Raw genomic sequence first — 19937 nt, forward strand, 5'->3', positions numbered from 1 at the left:
GTGCCCCCTAGGCTTCGTTGCAAATAATCTTTAAAACATGATGAGAAACATGCATCAGTTCAACTCTGAGCACTGTAGCATTAAAAACGAGCACCATTATTACATAATAAGACCATTAAGTGTAAATGCTGTAAGCAGTTTAGGATAGTCAAGTAGGAAGCACTTAAACTATTAGTAAAATCATTTGTGATACACAACCAATCGAAGACATCATAAATACTTAATCATGACTGAGCAGAGTCACTTACATCACTGTTAGTGCAATTTTTTATCCTATTTAATGAGCACTTACTGTGCACAGAGCACTGTACTAAGTGCTTGGGAAGTATAAGTTGGTAACATAATTGCCTGTTTCGCACCAAAACCGAAAAGAAGCAAAGATCAATAGTTCCCTATTTCTGAGCAAAAGAATCCAATTAAGATTTGTAGGAGGTTGTAAGATATTCTTTTCTCTCCTCAAACTTTCTTTTCACTCCAGAGATTTTTGGATGAAGTCCGTGTCTTGGCTAGGAGTCATCCAGGTGCCCCAGTAGCTTGCAGCCCCAGGACAGGAAGGGACTGATGGATATCTGGGCAGGGAGATGATATCTGAGTGAGCACCAAGGCACAAGTTGATGGAAGCAGGACAAGTCATCTCTCACTCTTAATCAGTCATCTTCTCTGCTTCACTCCTGGACCTCATTGTAGGCCATTTATACTACCATTCACGTACCAAGGAGCATTCATTCATTCAATCACATGTATTGAGCACTTGCTGCGTGCAGAGCACTGAACTAAACACTTGAGAAGTATAAGTTGGCAACATATAGAGATGGTCCCTACCCAACAACGGGCTCACAGTCTAGAAATGGGAGACAGACAACAAAACATGTGGACAGGTGTCAAGTCATCAGAATAAAGGGAAGTAAAGCTAGATGCACATCATTAACAAAAATAGAATAGTAAATATGTACAAGTAAAATAAATAGAGTAATAAATCTGTACAAACATATATACAGGTGCTGTGGGGAGGGGAAGGAGATATGGTGGGGGGGATGAGGAGGAGAGGAAAAAGGGGGCTCAGTCTGGGAAGGTCTCCTGGAGGAGGTGACTTCTCAGTAGGAGAAGGAGGTTGAGAGCTAGCTTGGCGTAGGGATGGCATTCCAGGCCAGGGGGAGGATGTGGGCTGGGGGTCTACAGCGGGACAGGCGAGAATGAGGCACAGTGAGGAGGTTAGCGGTAGAGGAGTGGAGGGTGTGGGTTGGGCTGTAGAAGGAGAGAAGGGAGGTGAGGTAGGAGGGGCCGAGGTGATGGACAGCCTTGAAGCTGAGAGTGAGGAGTTTTTGCTTGATGCTTAGGTTGACTGGTAGCCACTGGAGATTTTTGAGGAAGGGAGTAACATGCCCAGAGAGTTTCTGCACAAAGATGATCAGTGCAGCAGCGTGAAGTATAGACTGAAGTGGGGAGAGACAGGAGGATGGATGGGAGATCAGAGAGGAGGCTGATGCAGTAATCCAGTTTGGAAAGGATGAGAGATTGAACCAGCAAGGTAGTGGTTTGGATGGAGAGCAAAGGAACACTAACTCTTGTCCCTGAAGTAGTATATTCAGGAGTAAGAGACCAGGGAATAAAGCAGTAGCTAGGGAATGAGCAAAAAGTAAACAGGAGCTAAACAGCCGTTCCTCATGACAAGAAAGGCAAATTCCTCCCAACTTGAAATACTTCAGTAATAAACTCCCTGTCCATGTTATGAAAAGGTCTATCAACTGGGGAGTGGTTATATCCCAAAAGGGTCAGTCATGGGTCCACTTATCTTCAGTATCTTCATTGATCACCAGAGGGTAGAAATTGTGAATATGCTTATGGGATTTGCAGATGATGCAAAATTGGATAGGTTTGCTAACACTAGGAAACATGGGAATAAAACTCAAGGTGATTTTAATAGACTAGGGAAAGGTATCTCCAAGAATAGATGAAATGTGGTAGGCAGAAAGACAAAGCAGTATTCTTAGGAAGAAAAAGCCAAAACATATACACACAAGTTAGGCACAAGTGCAGCAGAAAGAGACTGAGAGGCCTTAGTTGATGGACCAGGAGCTGAATATGTCAGTCTGTTTTTAAAATATGCAATTTTAAAAATAACTCCATGGTACTGAATTACATAACATTAAAAAAACCCTCACTCTCTTCCCATTGTCTGGTCCTTTCTAGAATATTTTGTTCCATTTTGGCCACGACATTTTAAAAGTCTCATCACATTTCATTTGCCCCTCTAGATTGTAAACTCCTTGGGGTAGGGATTGAGTCTACTTATTTTCTTTAACTCTCCCAATTGCTTAATGCATTGCTCTCCACAGCATAAGTGCTCAGTAAATACTATTGATTCATTGATTGGGTAATAATAATAATAATAATGATGGTATTTGTTAAGGGCTTACTATGTGTAACACACTGTTCTAAGCACTGGGAAGGTTACAAAGTGATCAGGTTGTCCTGGGGGGCTCACAGTTTTAATCCCCATTTTACATATGCGGTAACTGAGACACAGAGAAGTTAAGTGACTTGCCCAAAGTCATACAGCTGACAGTTCATGGAGTTGGGATTTGAACCCATGACCTCTGACTCCAAAGCCCGTGCTTTTTCCACTGAGCCATGGTAAACTGGCGAGTGTACAGAAAAGTGATAAACATGGTTAAGGGAATGGAAAACAGACCTCTGAGGGGAGTTTTAAGAAATTGGGGTGGTTCAGTTTGAAGAAGATAAGACTAAGGGGTGATTTAATGACTGCCTTCAGGTTTCTGAAAGATATTTATGAGATAGATGCTGACCGCTGTCCTTGATGTCTTTACAGGATAGAATAAATGGAACAGGCTTACATTATTAAAGCCAAAGAGAGTTTGGTTGGGCTTCTGGAAGAGCTTATTAACTCTTGTGGTGATAAAACTCAGATCAGATTAATTACAGAAGTTGAGCCATCTCCACCACAGGGATATGTAAGGAAGGGTGGACAATCAACTGCTCTGAGTGACTGTTTGCATCTATGTAGAGCAAAGGCTGCATTCATTCACTCATTCAATCGTATTTATTGAGTGCTTACTGTGTGCAGAGCACTATACTAAGCACTTGGAAAGTACAATTAGGCAACAGAGAAAATCCCTAAGTGCAATTTGGCAACAAATAGAGACAATCCCTACCCAACAGGCTCACAGTCTAGAAGGGAGGAGACAGACAATAAAACAAAGCAAAGCAAGTGGACAGGCATCAGTAGTATTGATGTAAAAAAAATAGAATTATAGATATACATTATTAATAAAATAAATAGAATAATAAGTAGGTACTTATAAGTGCTGTGGAACAGGGGGTAGATCAGAGGGAGGGAATAGGGGTGATGGGGAGGGAAGGAGAAGCAGAGGAAAAGGGGGGCTCAGTCTAGAAAGGCCTCATGGAGGAGGTAAGCTTTAAGTAGGGCTTTGTAGGGGGGAAGTATGCTAGTTTGGCGGATGTGAGGAAGGAGGGCATTCCAGGCCAGAGGTAGGATGTGGGCCAGGGGTTGATGGTGGGACAGGTGAGAACGAGGCACAGTGAGGAGGTGAGTGAGGAGTGGAGTGTGAGGGCTGGGCTGTAGTAGGTGAGAAGGGATGTGAGGTAGGAGGGGACAAGGTGATGGAGATCTTTGAAGCCTAGAGTGATGAGTTTTTGCTTGATTTGAAGGTTGGTAGGCAACCACTGGAGATTTTTGAGGAGGGGGTGACATGCCCAGAGCATTTCTGTAGAAAGATAATCTGAGCAGCAGAGTGAACGATAGAGTGAAGTGGGGAAAGACAGTAGGTTGGGAGATCAGAAAAGATGCTGATGTAGTAATCCTGTCAGGATATGATGAGTGATTGTACTAACAAGGAAGCAGTTTGGTTGGAGAGTAAAGAGCAGATCTTGGCGATGTTGTGAAGATGAGACCAGCACGTTTTGGTGATGAATTGGATATGTGGGGTGAATGAGAGAGCGGAGTCAAGGATGACACCAAGTTTGCGGGCCTGTGAGACAGAAAGGATGGTAGTGCTGTCCACAGTGACGGGAAAGTCAGGGAGAGGACCCGGTTTGAGAGGGATGATAAGGAGCTCGATCTTGTATATGTTGAGTTTTAGGTCGTGTGCAGACATCCAGGTGGAGATGTCCTGAAGGCAGGAGGAGATGTAAGCCTGGAGGGAGGGAGAGAGAACAGGGGAGGAGATGTAAATTTGAGTATCATCCACGTCGAGATGATAGTTGAAGCTGTGGGAGCAAATGAGGTCATCAAGGGAGTGAGTATAGATCAAGAATAGAAGTGGATCAAGAACTGACTGGCTTCTCAACATTTTGGTGATCTATGACTGTGATTTTTTTTTGACACCAGCTATCCTTCCTGCAGGGGATTTAAGTTGGTTTCATTCTTCCCACCTTTCTGAAGTATATGTTTCATGGCTTGAATCTTTTTTGAGTTGACAGGCTCCTTCAGACTGTAACCTCCTTGTGGGCAGGAATCATGTCTACCAACTCTATTGTACTATATTCTCCCAACTACTTAGTAAAGTGCTCTGCACACAGTAAGTCCTCAATAAATATCACTGATGGATTGACCAATTGACAGTATTCTACTGGGGCAGTGTATCTTTTTTCACCTTTACATAGTAGTAATATTAGTAATGGTAATAGTATTTTTTAAGAACTGACTGTGAGCAGAGCAGTGCATTAACTGCTGGGAAGGAATAACCAGGTGGGAATTAATATAATAATAATGATGGCATTTATTAAGCACTTTGTTCAAAACACTGTTCTAAGTGCTGGGGAGGTTACAAGGTGATCAAGTTGTTCCAAAGGGGGCTCCCAGTCTTAATCCCCATTTTCCAGATGAGGTAACTGAGGCCCAGAGAAGTTAAGTGACTTGCCCAAAGTCACACAGCTGACAATTGGCGGAGCCGGGATTTGAACCCAAGACCTCTGACTCCAAAGCCTGTGCTCTTTCCACTGAGCCACGCTGCTTCTCTATTAGACAGGTCCCCTGGTCTTCAGAATGCTTTTAATGTAAAAATGAAATGGGAGAGAGGGGCTGACTGGAGAAAGACACAAAGGAGAGATGAGAGAAAACAATGACAACATAAAAATAAAAAAACAAAGATCAGTAGGGTACCATGGCTAGAGGAGCAGGATTTCAGACTCCTCATGGCTCAGAGTCCCCAGTCACAACCACAGCCTTAATGACTGCTACAGCAGCAGCTGCTATAGTCTTCTCAAGGTTTTGCAGAGGCAGCGCCATGCTGTGACTCCTTCTTTTTCACCCTGTTGGTGTGGGGAAAGTGGGGATGGAGCTTCCTCGGTAATGTGGAGGAGAGCTGGTGAGGGATGCTGGGGAGGCAGCCTGGCTGGCCAGTGGAGGAGGAGGCTGAGGGTCTAGATGTCTCAGTGGGAAGGCAGAAATCATGCATGGATGTGCTTATCTCTGGGATGGAGAAAGAGAGGCTCTCGGGTGCTGTGCCCAAAGCACTCCGGGAGCAGGGCCCTGTGAATGGCGATGCCAGATGGCAGGTTACTGGAGGATTTGCTTGGCTCTCTGTGAGTGCTCTGGTATACACATTCCTCCAGGCCAGTCTCTCAGGGAATCCTGGGTTTCAGCTTCCACTCCTCTGATTCCTTCCCTCAGGGTCTTCAGATTCATTCATTCATTCATTCATTCAATCGTATTTATTGAGCGCTTACTGTGTGCAGAGCACTGTACTAAGTGCTTGGGAAGTACAAGTTGGCAACATATAGAGACAGTCCCTACCCAACAGCGGGCTCTCATTCTAGAAGGGGGAGACAGACAACAAAAGAAAACATAATAACAAGATCCCAAATTGAAACTACTGCTGACCCACATAGTCATTTCCCCCCCAGTACGGGATAGGAAATACACTTCTCAGGGATTGTAAGCTCTGCATCCCAACCTGGGGAAACCTTTCTCCTGCATCCTGTCCCAAGGATCCCACAGTTCAACCTTATATAAAGGCACCTAGAACTGATTTTGAATTCTTGTGGGAAAATTCACCAAAGAAAGTTACCAACTTGAACTGACACTGCTTTCGAAGCCAAAAACTTCCAGGGACAACTATAGCCTTACTCAAGATCACCTGAGATTAAAACGTGAGAATTCTACATATATAAATTTTGTGAGTGCTGTGCTTTACCCATTCACAGGTGTTAATTCAGGAGTTATTTCATATGTGGTTTGGAATAAGCCCAGACCTCCCTCACTGTCTTTAAAAAATAGTTTCATTACCACCGGAGTTTACTGGCTCTTAAAGGTTAATGACTCTATCAGAAGATCACATTAAACAAATTGTTGAGGCCGCATATTTTGCAAGGAAAGGACACCATAAAATTTGTTGAGCAGGAAAGAGCATATCTAATTTATAGGGCTTAAAAATGGAAGCCTGTGTTTAGTTTGGTTTTTGCTCAGAGAGCTTTTAAGTTTTCACTTATAAATAAACCAACCCCTCTAAGAAGCAACCTCGAGTCTAAATTAATAATCATCAGCTTTTATTTTCTATAATATTTTCATGAAAGAATGAAACAGTACGAGAGCATAAGGCATAATTTCCAAAATGCAGGGGTAAAAAGAAAATGTGGTGAACAGCAGACTTGTCCTCTGTTTAGAATTGAGCAACATTCGCTCCATTCATCTTCTGGTTTCCGAGAAGCAGCCTCTAAAAAAATTGCGTTAAACTTTATGAACCCATGTGGCCTGGCTGAGGACTAGACTAATCGCTCTGACTCTTCAGCAATAAATCATCATTTTTCAGTGTGCGGTTAGTTTGGCTTTCACAGAAACTGGCCAACTGATCACTCCCCCGGCACACTGAATATGTAACCACCATTAAATCACCCAATAAAACGTGCCTGGTGAATGTCTTCTGACCTCATCCCACTTAGACACTTCAGCTTCGCAGTTTATTTCTCCAAGATGATGTAGAGCCCCGAGCTTGACACTCTCCTTAAGTCTCAGAAGGCAGTGGAGATGGTAGTCTCCCAGGTGTGGGCAGGAATTTGGCAGATTTTAAATGGGAGGAAGTTCCAGGTTGGGGGAATGGTGTAAGCAAGGTTCGGAAGCAGCATAGCGTAGAGAAGCAGCATGGCAAATGGAAAGAGCACAGACCTGTGAATCAGAGGATCAGTGGCTCTGCTACTTTCTTGCTGTGTGATTTTGGGCAAATGACTTAACTTCTCTGTGCCTCAGATACCTCATCGGTAAAATGGGGACTAAATCCTACTCCCTCCTACCAAGACTGTGAGCCTAATGCGTGACAAGGACCTTGTCCAACCTGATAACCCTGCATCTACAGTTGTGCTTAGGACAGTGCTTGGCACATGATAAACACTTAACAAATACCATTAAAAAAGCAGGAGAATCAAGAGTGAGGTATTGTCAGAAGGAAAGACTGAGTGACATGAGCCATGTCAGAAGCTACTATCTTCGGTTTTTGTTTGTTAATTCTCACCACCCCAAAATACTCCTCAGTCTTTCTTGTCATAAAATTCCATATCAATATCTAGGACAGTAGGCTATGGAAGTAACTTTCCTCCTCTCCTTACCCTCTGTATTTTGTAAATCAGGAAGCTGAGCTATTGCACATGCTAACAAACTGGGCTCATTTGTAGTGCGATGTTCAAATTAGTGTCCTCCCTTCTTCAGGATTCTGTAGTTCTTGGTGATTAGTTCCTTTTTCTTATAAGCCAAGCAACCTACTTCTCTTTAGAGAAGTGAAAGAAAATTAGATTTCACTTACCATTGTCATTTTTATTTATTTTCACTATCTCTCAAAAAGACTTACATTCATATACGGGCAAGCTGATGTAAAAAAATGTGACAAAGAATGATCAAATACAACAGAACGGAGTCTAGAATTCTATGGCAATAATAAGGCAGATTTTTTTATATTAAAACAGTGTTTCTGCATAACATCAGCAATTCTAATTGTAGTGCTTGACATTCAGTGCTAATCCAGTAGCTCTAAAGCTTATTAAAGATGGCAGCAGACACCCTGGCAGCAGAGGAGTGGGTCAGAAATTGTCAAGAACAATACTAGTTAGGGGTTGGTGCTGATAATCGAGAAATATGAGGGTTTTTTGCCAGAAATCCACAAGTCTAACGTCATCTGTGTCCCACGGCTCAGTGAATGATGTTCAGGGATACAGGATGGGCCATCAGCACATCCAAACATCCTCAAAGAAACAAGGATCTTCTTTTACCTTTTTGTTTTTCTTCTATTATTCATCTGGCTGTGTGGTGTTTTTCTTCTCCATGGAATTAGCAACAGAATTAACTATAAAAAAATAAATGTCAGCTCTTCCTTCTAGAAGGAGAGAAATAAATCACACTACTTGTGAAGAGGATAGAAGGGGGCTAACAGCAACTCCTTAATATGGGAGGTTTGCTTTGAATGAGCTTCAAGGCTGAGTCCTCTGGGATGGGGGGAAGCTATGTATATTTTTCCCTGTGTATTCAGGGGTGCCTGGAGGCTACCCTTAAGTCTCTTATTCATCATTAATCTGCTGGCACAGCAATTGTGCCAGCTGCACTTGACAGTTTACAGTTTGCTGAGGATATTGGGCTGGGCCGTCATTTTGGGGGTCACCTTGCTAATTTAATGGTAATCATCTGAGCAAAATATGAGGGACGTGATCCGGTTTGTCACCTCCCGGCCTGTTCTAATGTTGTGTTTGGAAAAACACCTCCCTTCATTCCTACCACCACTCACAAATCCTTCTGAATGGTCTTCAAGTCACCTGCTGGGTGAGCAGGAACCATCCTGGGAAAATTAGTAAATTAAAGATGACAGAATCTTGTCACCAGCAACATTTAATGAACACTGTGGAGAATTGCGTGTCTTCTTGCTCATTGTCGCTCTGTAATTTATATCCAGTAACCTCACTTTTCTGGTTTATGGAGAGTATGGGGACAAATATTCGTTGCTGCTGCACATTTAGGCAAGCAAATAGGATTGTATAAATTGGTGGAAGGATGGAATGAGAGGGAATTTGGGACAGGGTTGTGCTCCAAACTACACACAGGCCTTTGTAATTGCTGGGGATTTGCTTTCTTGGGGTTGTGGAGTTTTCTTTCCTGCCAGCCTCCACAGTGTGGTGAAATGCAAGAGCACCAGTCTAGAAGCCAGAAGACTGGGTTTGATTTTCAGTAATGCCACTAGCCTGCAGTGACCTTGGACAAGTCTTTTAACCTGAGTCTAACTCATTTTCCTCTTCCACAAAATGGGGATAATAGTACATGCCTTTCTGCCTCCTCAGAGGATTGCTGTGAGGGCAAAATTAAATAATGTGAGAGCACTTTGGGGATAAAAGGTATTATTACAGGAATTTTAGTTTGTGGCTATTGACAAGTCCTTAACTTTCCTCAGCCAAACTCAAAAAACATTCTGTATGACAAAGTTTAAATCCCAAGATCAAATTTGTATAAAGTATTCACGAATTTTTTATCAGGGACAGAAGTGTCAGGTGGCCAGCACAGGGGGAGGAAAAAAACCACATGATTTTTCTCTTTGCACAGCAATGAACATCCTAGAAATTTTAGGAAAAACCCTCCTTTCAGCTCAATTCACTTTTTCTGGTTATGGTGAGTCCTCGTTCATTTGAGGCACTTGCAGGATTCCCACTGATACCCATGAGGAGGCTCCAATCACCTGCACAGGGTGAAGGAGCCCACCACACATTAAATTTGGGTTAGCCTGAAGCCAAGGTTGATTTGGAAGGTTTATGGTTTCAAACACATGGTTAGAATTAGTTCTTAAGAGACTGTCAGTGCATCAACACCTGTTTAAAAAGTCATCTTTTGTCTCCAATATGCCAGAGGCCAAGATGTAGAAGGCAATCAATTGCCCAAAGTAGTAATGGCCCAGCGAGTGAAACACAAACCGCAAAACGTTATGGACTGTGCAGAGGCATTTCAGAGGCCTATTTCCTCATTACCCACACTTCCCAGGGTGGCAGAGAAAGCTGTGAAGAGGATCTGTTTACCAGGCTTTATTCTGAACGAGGCTATTACTTCGGTTCCACCTAGCATTTGCTCACTGCCTTTATGCACAACAGGTGGTTTTAATTAATCATCACAGTGGATGTTGTGTCTTGGTTTCGTAGATGGTGTGAGAGTCCCTGAGGAGTTGGAGTTGCAGTCACTCCTCCTTGCCCCGGATGAATCCACTCAATTAATTGTACTTATTGAGCACTTTTCCTGTGCCAAGCACTGTACTAAGCCCTTGGGAGAAGACACTACAAAACAGTAGACAGGATCTCTGCCCACAGGGAGCTTGATCTCCCTCGTCCCTCTCACTCCCCAGAGTTGTTGCTTCTCCTTAAAGATAGATGCCTAACACATGCCAACTTGGAAATCCTGAAGTTCTGGACAGAACCAGGGTGCCCAGATAAGTTGCTGATTAGAAGGGCGCTCTGCTCTTCTCATGAATATGTATTGATCTGTAAACCCCCAGAAAATGAAGTTTCCACCACATTGAGGCCTCAGATTTTCATCTGCCCTTTTGCTAAATCTGTTTGTGTTTACTTTGGAAAATAACTTTTAATTAAAACTGCTCTGTGGACTTTACCCTGTATTCATGTTTCAACGTTGGAAAGCCGGTTATGTAATTACAACTGGATGAGCTGGAGCAGATAGGGAAGATCATATATTCTCTTGTCTTTATACATCAGTGAAGCTTTTACTTGCTTTTCTTAGAAAGTTATTTCTCTTACAAATCTCTTTCAAGTTCTAATGTATACATAGAGAGCATGAAATAAAAAAAGGACAGCGTCTGTCTTCCTCACTGGATTCTAAATTTCTTGAGGGCAGGGATCATTTTTACTAATTGTACTGTAATGCTTAGCATGGTGGTCAGAATACAGTAAGCACTCAATGAATACAATTGATTCATTGATTGACTAAAGTTCCATTTGCAACAATCTGTGTATACATATATGTACAGAGCTATTACTTGTTTTAAAACATAAAGGAGCTGAGGGAAAAATAATAGACATACACAGTCTAAAAGGGAGGGAAAGCAGATATTTTATCCCCATTTTGCAAATGAGGACACTTAGGCCCAGAGAAGTTAAATTGCAGAACAAATTTAAATCACAGGCAAGTGGCAGAACCAGAACTTGAACTCAGGTCTCCTAGTTCTCAGTCCCATGCTCTTTCCACTAGGCCATGTAGCAGAGAACCCCTCAGGTACAGAGATTTAGAGGTGAGTGAACCTCAAGGTCCAGGGTTTGTTCAAAACAGGTTTTGCAAGGTAAGTGGGGAGTAGAAATGGGATGAGGAAAATGCACCTCTGAGAGTCTACCCTCAATCAGACCAAAGAACTGATTGTTCTCGCTCCCCAGGAGGACTTTGGAAAGAGATGGATGGCACTCTGAAAACATGGTGCCACACCCTTCCATGACAGACTATATGCTGCAGATTTGGGTTAAACCTGGATTTTTCCCACAGGGAAACCTGCACAAAAACATGCTTTCCCCATCCCAATTCCTTCTGTGAATGCTTATTTCTGAATGATAAAGGCCTTGTTGGAAGTAGCATGGCTTAGTGGATAAAGACTGGGAGCCAGAGGACCTGAGCTTTAGTCCCAGCTCTACCTCTTCCTTGCTGTGTGACCTTAGGCTAGTTACTCAACTTCTCTGTGCCTGTTTCCTAAATTGCCAAATAAGGATTCAATGCCTGTTCTCCCTCCCACTTAAACTGTGTGCCCCATGTATCCAGCCTGATGAATTTGTATCTTCCCAGTGCTTAGAACAGTGCTTAAAACATAGCAAGCACTTAAATACCATAAAAATCACATCAATCAATCAATATTTATTGTGCACTTGTTGTAGGCAGAGCATTGTAGCAGCGTGGCTCAGTGGAAAGAGCCCGGGCTTTGGAGTCAGAGGTCATGGGTTCAAAACCCGGCTCTGCCACATGTCTGTTGTGTGACCTTGGGCAAGTCACTTCACTTCTCTGAGCCTCAGTTCTCTTAACTGTAAAATGGGAATTAAGACTGTGAGCCCCACATGTATCCCCCAGTGCTTAGAACAGTGCTTTGTAAGTAAGCGCTTAACAAATGCCATCATCATCATCATCATTGTACTAAGTGCTTGAGAGTACACTGTAGAGCTAGCTGATGTCACAACTCTCAAGTAGTTTACAATCTGGAGGGGGAAGACAGACACTAAAATAAATTTAATGTAGTGGGAAGCAACAGAGCTTAAAGTTATGTACATTTGTGCTATGAGGCCTGGGAGACGAGTAAGCAGGTTTTTAAGTGCCAAGAAAAGGCTGGAGTGGTAGAAACCAAGTTCTGAAATGGCAGTATTGGAGGTAGGTAAGGTGGGGAGATGAGAGATTAATCAGGACAGGCTTCCTGGAGGAGTTACAATTTCAGAAGTTTCTTGAAGATAGGGAGAGCAGTGGAGTGTCGGATGTGAAGTGAGGAAGGAATCTCAGAAGGGAGGGAGTGAGCAAGAGAGAAGACGAGAGACCATGGCAGACGATAATCCTGGAGCTCCTGTACGCAGCAAGAAAGAGTTTGAGGGGAACTAAGAGAGAGTTAAGTCCATCAGATTTGGCATGGTCAAGGTCAGTGAGTCAACATGTCTATTCAGTTAATGCACCCTACTGATATTTAGCCCTAATTTATATAGCTATCGATGTTAATGATCTGTAGGAAGACAAGCAATGTGTTATCAATACCTTGTAGATCTTCACAGCATTGACAAAAGGGTTGCTAAAAGGGTCAGCATCTCATCCTATGGGGAAATGTAAGAAACGTGCCTGACATGCTAATGAAATTTAAGGCTTTGTGTGCAGAGAGAATCCAAACCAAGTCCTCTTTCCTGCCTTCTCTGAAGACTTTCTATGAATACTGCCCACCAACACAGCCTTACTGAAAAGGATGGCTGCACCTTCCTCTCAAACAAGAAGGAAATACTAAGGAGATAGTAATGCCATGTATTTTTTTAATACTTTTATTTTCCAAAGTTCCTATCAATGAATCTCATTTTATCCACACAACACCCCTCTGAAACAGGAAGGCATAGAATTATTACTCCCATTTTACAGACGTGGGAATTGTGACTCAGGTGAAACAACTTGCATAAGGACATTGTAAGTTGGACTGTAAGCTTTCATGGACAGGGAATGTGATGGTTACATTGTTATGCCATACTCTCCCAAGTGCTTAGTACAGTACTCTGCATGCAGTAAGTGCTCAATAAATATGATTGACGCACAGCAAGCCAGTGGTAATGCTGGGACTAGGGCCATGATCTCCACACTGGAGAGACAGGCTGTTTTCAGTTGATCTCTGCCTCCCAGAGCTGTAGCCCACTTCAATGATCTGTTTAACAGGCATTTCCTCACAAAGAGGTAACACAACTGAGGCTTGTTAACAGGCCAGTAGCATTAAGTTGAAGCAGAGTGGCTCAGTCGAAAGAGCCTGGGCTTTGGAGTCAGAGGTCATGGGTTCAAATCCCGGCTCTGCCAATTGTCAGCTGTGTGACTTTGGGCAAGTCACTTAACTTCTCTGGGCCTCAGTTCCCTCGTCTGTAAAATGGGGACTAAGACTGTGAGCCCCCCATGAGATAATCTGATCACCCTGTAACCTCCCCAGCACTTAGAACAGTGCTTTGCACATAGTAAGCACTTAATAAATGCTATTATTATTATCATTAACACGGGAAGACATGGCTTTCAGTCCAACACCATAGTCAGAGCCAGGAAGAATGGCCAAGCTCCCAGACCTGATGATCTGCCTGCTGAGATGAGAGAGAGAGAGGGATGCATGCTTAATCACCTATGAGGGTATTTCCTTGTCAACCATCTAGTAGGCTGAGGACATGGTACAGGATTTCAAAAATGTCACCATTTTCAAGAGAAAGAGGAGGAGGCTGCCTGAGGAAAGTGGTATTCATTCATTCAATTGTCTTTACTGAGCACTTACTGTGTGCGGAGCACTTTACAAAGGCATCTCACTGCTCTCCAATGTAGGCAAGATCCTAGCTAGAGTGCTCTCAGATCATTTACTCTAAAACTTCAACTGTGCCCACCCAGAATTTCAACACCAATTATTGCTGGACACAGTGGTCATATTTTTGGTTAGATGTCAGGTATAAGTACAGAGAACAGGGCCCACATTAACGCACAGTGTTCATAGACCCTATGAAAGCATTCCAACTGGGCTTTAGAAATTACTAATCTGTTAGGTTCTCCTGAAAAGTTAATCAACTTTCTAAGATTATTCCACAATGATCTGGCTGGTCACACCAGAATTGTTGAGTTTTTAGTTGGCCGTTTTCCCATCACTAGTGGACAAGCAGCACAGCTTAATGACAAGATTACTAATCTCGGAGTCAGCGGACTTGTTCTAAACCCAGCACTCCACTTGACTGCTGTGTGACCTTGGGCAAGTCCCTTAACTTCTCTGGGCCTCAGTTTCCTCATCTGTACAATGGGGATTAAATCAATCAATCGTATTTAAATGTCTATTCTCCCTCATCCTGAGATTGCAAGACCCATAAGGAACAGGAACTGGGTTTGACCGGATTGCCTTGTGTCTCCTCCAGTGATTAGTACTGTCCTTGGAACATAGTAAATGCTTAACTACCACAATTACTATTATTAGAGAAGCCAGAATGGGTGCTAGGGCTTGGTGTGTTCAACCTGTTCTGTGCAGTAATGCCTGAGGATACAATAAGGAATCTGATGTCAAAATGCTGTGTCTGATCTTCAGGAAAAACTCTTTCATTGCAACAGCTTGTGAACACGGTTGAAATTCCTCGACTGTGCTCTGGAAGCATACACAAAAAGACATTATATTCCTAGTGAATAGGGCAATCAATCAGGGCTTTTACTGTATGAAGAGCACCCTACTAAGCACTTGGCAAAGTACGTTAGGTTTGGTATGCACATTTCCTGCCCTCAAGGAGCTAAATTTTTCCATGCCTCAGTTTCCTCATATGCAAAATGGGATTGAAATTCCTGTTCTCCAAGATACTTGTGAGCTAGGGACTGTATTGGATTTATTTATTTATTTATATCGATGCCTGTCTCCTGCTCTAGACTGTAAGCTCCCTGTGGGCAGGAAATGTATCTGTTATATTGTACTCTCCCAAGCACTTAGTAGAGTGCTCTGCATATGGTAAGTACTCAATAAATGCGATTGAATGATTTTGATTGTACTGTATCTAATCCAGTGCTTATCAGAGTGCTTGGCAATTCCTAAGTACTTAAATGAAGCAACATGATCTAGTTAATTAAACCTGGGCCTGATAATAACAGAAAACAGCCACAAAAGGTAGTCTGGCAAGCTATAAAACAATTAGAAAGGAGATGTCTGTCATAGTAGAAAAGATGGTGAAACACAGAGAAACAGAAATGACACTGAGGTAGCCAATGCTGTAGTTTAACAACGGGCAAATGTATGAGATTGTCAGTCACCCTATGTTCATATCACTAATGGTCACACATAAAAGCACATACGCAAACATGCACCAATGTAAAATGTGTCTATCAGGAGGATCATTTTCAAATAGGAATGAATCTGTCTATCCTGATCTCTGAAATAAAGATTTGGGATCGGTTCATGTCATTGTACTTTTTCTGAGAAAATCCTGAAATTACAGTAAAAAGATGTTTAAAAAGTCAATTTAATTGTTCAGAGTTATTGCATTTTTTTTAATTTTTAGGAAAGAAATTAATTCAGCCTTGGAAGCCATCATGTGCCTGCCAAAGTATATTCTTCTGCTCACCATTGTTGATTTTCTAAGACTGAAAATTGTGCCTCAAGAAGCTTTATTCGGTCTTAGACCTGTCTCAAATGAGGGAAAGTAGTCTGAAGAATGAGTAACGGTTTTTAAGTTTCAATAGAGAAGATTTGCTTTGTGGTGACTGCAAGCCACTACAGTTGCAAAGGAAACAGGCATTCACTCTACTGTGGTGACTATCAGCTGTCTACAGTGTTTCCACCCTCAACCACCTGTTCCCAGGGAGACCCAGCCCATATTGCAGGCAGCTGGGAAATGCATTTCATGCAAGACATTCACTGAGGGGAATTAGCCTCCAGATCAGTCTCCCTGCATCTCTGTCTTGCCTTATATCCTAATCCCAGGCAGGCACCTGGGAGTCAGAAGGACCTGGGTTCTAGTCCTAGCTCTGCTAATCACTTACTGTGTAATCTTGAGCAAATCACTTAACTTCTCTGTACCTCAGTTTCATCAGCTATGAAATGGGGATACCTGTTCTCCCTCCTACTAAGTAGTCATTGTGAATTCTTGAAGGAAAGCAACATGGCATCAATTTCATCATGAAAACTGTGAGTAAAGTGCATGTATCTGTGAGCTAGGGACTGTATCAGATTTATTAATTTATTTGTATTGATGTCTGTCTCCCACTCTGGACTGTAAGCTCCTTGTGGGCAGGAAATGTCTTTGTTATATTGTACTCTCCCAAGTACTTAGTAGAGTGCTCTGCATATGGTAAGTACTCAATAAATGCGATTGAATGATTCTGATTGGACTGTATCTAATCCAGTGCTTATCAGAGTGCTTGGCAATTCCTAAGTACTTAAATGAAGCAGCATGATCTAGTTAATAAAACCTGTGCCTCATAATAACAGAAAACGGCCTCAACAGGTAGTCTGGCATGCTATAAAACAATTAGAAAGGAGATGTCTGTCATAGAAAAGATGGTGAAACTCAGAGGAACAGAAATGACACTGAGGTTAGCCAATGTGCAGTGTAGCCAGTGTTGCAAGTGCACAGTAGTGGGGTTTAGGCATCTCAGTCTCAGCAAGACCACCCTAGATCCTACTATCCTGGAAAATAGAAGCAGGCCTAGATCTTTTGAAAAATCAGCGAAGTCAATGGAAGCTTTAAATCATTGTATTTTAAAGCTTAAATTGTCTATTAAATTTGAACAAAAGGTGGGGTGTTATCTGAGTTAGTTGTGCGCACTGAAGTGGCCCCAGGGAGTGATGCACTGAAAGATTTGGAGTGGTAGGTCCTGGGGCCAGAGTGGCGGGGAACTTTGGAGAAAGAAGCTAACTGGCAAGAAGAAGAATGAAGGGAGTGAGAGTGGGAAGAGTGGTAGGAGGGCAGCCACTCACCCAGGAAGCATTCTTGGCATATCTGGGCTATAAATTGAATCTGTCTCTAGCAATTCTATTTATTGAGCACTTCGTCAGTGGTATTTATTGAGCGTTTACTGTGTGCCCGGAACTAAGCTCTTGGAAGAATATAACACAAAAGAGTAGGTATAGATGATCACTGAGATCACACACTAAAGGGGGAGAAGACATTGAAATTAATTACACATAGGTGCATGTGCTGTGGGGCTGGGGTAGGGATGAATATCAAAGTGCTTAAGGGGAACAGACAGAAGTGCATAGGCAATGCAGGACTTAACCCATCATTAGTATTTATTGAGCACTTCCTGTGTGCAGAGCAGTGTAATAAGTGCTTGGGAGAGTACAATATAACAATAGACACATTGCCTGCCCTCAATGAGCTTACAGTCTAGAAGGGGAGACAGACATTAATATAAATAAATTAGGGATTGGGGTCTTAGTTGAAAAAATATGGAATGCTTTATGAATTTGAGTGTCATGCCTGCATGGGGACCATTCTAATCCTCTCCATATCATTCCAATTTTAGTATATGTGCTGCTGAAATGCACAAACGCAGCTCCAATCCAGATCTCACTTGTATATGGAGGGATACACCATGTTCATATCCTGAACATTTGATACTCTTTCTAATGGCGGGGCTCCTTCAGAATTGTCTTGCATGATTCAGAGAAAAAGACTAGCCCTATTTCTGGTCCTTTATACTGACATTACATTTGCCTATCAGTACCAAAAGCTAGAAGTTGGGAGACACAGAATTAGGGGGAAGAGCTCCAGAAGACTCTTGTGAGTTCAAAAAAGCAATAATGATGGAGACTTGGGTTCTGGTCTCAGCTCCACCACTTGTCAACTATGTGACCTTGGGCAAGTCACTTAACTTCTTTCTGTGTGCCTCACCTATAAAATGAGGATGAAATATCATATCAATCAATCATATTTATTGAGCACTTACTGTCCCCAACCCCTTGAACTATTAGTCCCATGTCAGACAGGAACTGTGTCTGATCTGATTATCCTGTAATCTACCCCAAGGGTGCAAGGATACAGTTCTGGGCACATTGAAAGATCTTAAATATCTCAATTGCTATTATTATCTTCTAGACTGTGAGCCCACTGTTGGGTAGGGACCATCTCTATATGTTGCCAACTTGTACTTCCCAAGTGCTTAGTACAGTGCTCTGCACACAGTAAGCACTCAATAAATATGATTAAATTATGAAGAGTATATTGATGAAGATGGTAATAATGCTTGGGGTTATACTAGCAGAGAATGCTGAGATTGCAAAATGGGCCACTTGACTAGTAGGTCAGGAAAAGCACAAAGCTGAGGAAAAAGATGAAGGGGGTGAGAAAATTTAGAGAGAAGGGGATGGATTCAGTTCAGGATCTGTGAAAGTCTGAAAAATAGGGAAAAAAAGTGACCCAGGAAAACAACAGGTGAATTTCATCCAGGAAAATGCAAATTTGGGAAAGTTCTATTCCAAGCTGAGATTTCAAATCTGTCACCTTCAAGTAAAAGTTCAATTTAGCAAAGCATATTTTGTAGTCTGTAGATTGCATACTCATTTAAACATCTGACTTTTAGAAATGTGTTCTTCAGTCAGTGTTGGGGAGGAATAGGTAAGGAGACATATTGTGTAGGAGAAGCAAGGTGGATGTAAGAATTCAGAATCCACGGTCCTCATCAAAAGCTCCAGAGGATTCTCACTTAAGAGGATCAGGGACATAGGAGATCCAGCTTCCACAGCACAACTTTAGTTTCAGATTTAGGGTATTAACAGTTTAATACCATTATTTAGCCCTTTTCTCGTCGGTTTATTTTTTTTCCTCCACAAAGCACACTAGTGGACCAGCATATTTATCTTACTTTGGCCATTTGGGGAAAAAACCAATTTTACCATTTTCCATAGTATTCCTATAATAAAACATTTTATTACTGCCCCTATCAAAAAGCTTTGCTTGATTTTATTTATATTTTTCTTGTCTAGCATACCCAGGCTAAGAACTTGGAGGCCGATGACTAGAAATCTGTTTCTGCTCCTCATGGTTAGAGAATGAATTTGGCTTCAACTCAGACTCTTGGCCTGCTTGACCTCTGTGCCCTCGGCCAGTTTGAGATTCCCAGACATAATCCTCTGTAGGGCTTTACCCAGGTGTCTATTACGGTTTGTAATCTGTGATACAGCTTCCAATATTCACGCTGCAGAAAGGTTAAGCCCTCCTGTCTTTGTTCCTGAGGAAAAAAAGTCCATAAGGTGTTATTATATACAGAAAGCAGATTGATACAAGCACCAGCCTCAATCCAGTCCTAAATCCGTGTCTAGGCCACAGAAGAATCTGTGTGATGAGCGGGAGTTTCATCTCAGAATGAGCAATCAGTTTTCAACTCTTGAAACTGGAGCTAAATCAGAAAACCTCTTCCTCTTTGCACTGCGGGCAGATTCCTGAGAATCATGTCTTGGCTGTTAGATAAATGGCATTGCCATGTCATATTTAAAGAGTACTGCCCTGTCCTCTGATTTGCTACACATTTTCAAAAGCAGGGTTGCAAAGACTGATAATAATTGTGATATGTTTAAGCCCTTATGATGTGCCAAGCACTGTACTGAGTGCTGAGGTAGATGCAAGATCATCAGATCAGACACAGCCCCTGTGCCACAGGGGACTCTGTCTAAATAGGAGAGAGTAGGATTTAATACCCATTTTACAGATGAGGAAATAGGCACAGAGAAGTTAAGATCAAGGTCAAACAGCCAGCAAGTAGCATATTTATTTATTTATTT

The 19937-nt window shown here is 42.3% G+C and overlaps 1 protein-coding gene and 1 non-coding gene across 9 annotated transcripts in view; one reads left to right on the forward strand and one right to left on the reverse strand.

Moving 5' to 3' along the window:
• The window catches only part of NTNG1 (netrin G1), a 316974-nt gene that overhangs the window by 130288 nt on the left and 166749 nt on the right, over window positions 1–19937 (forward strand). The gene's annotated exons all lie outside the window — the stretch shown is intronic.
• Window positions 17601–17705, reverse strand: LOC119928086. Its single transcript, XR_005451042.1, has one exon. It is a non-coding gene; the product is annotated as a U6 spliceosomal RNA (small nuclear RNA).

This window comes from Tachyglossus aculeatus, chromosome 4, assembly GCF_015852505.1.
Source record: "Tachyglossus aculeatus isolate mTacAcu1 chromosome 4, mTacAcu1.pri, whole genome shotgun sequence".
Lineage (NCBI taxonomy): Eukaryota > Metazoa > Chordata > Mammalia > Monotremata > Tachyglossidae > Tachyglossus > Tachyglossus aculeatus.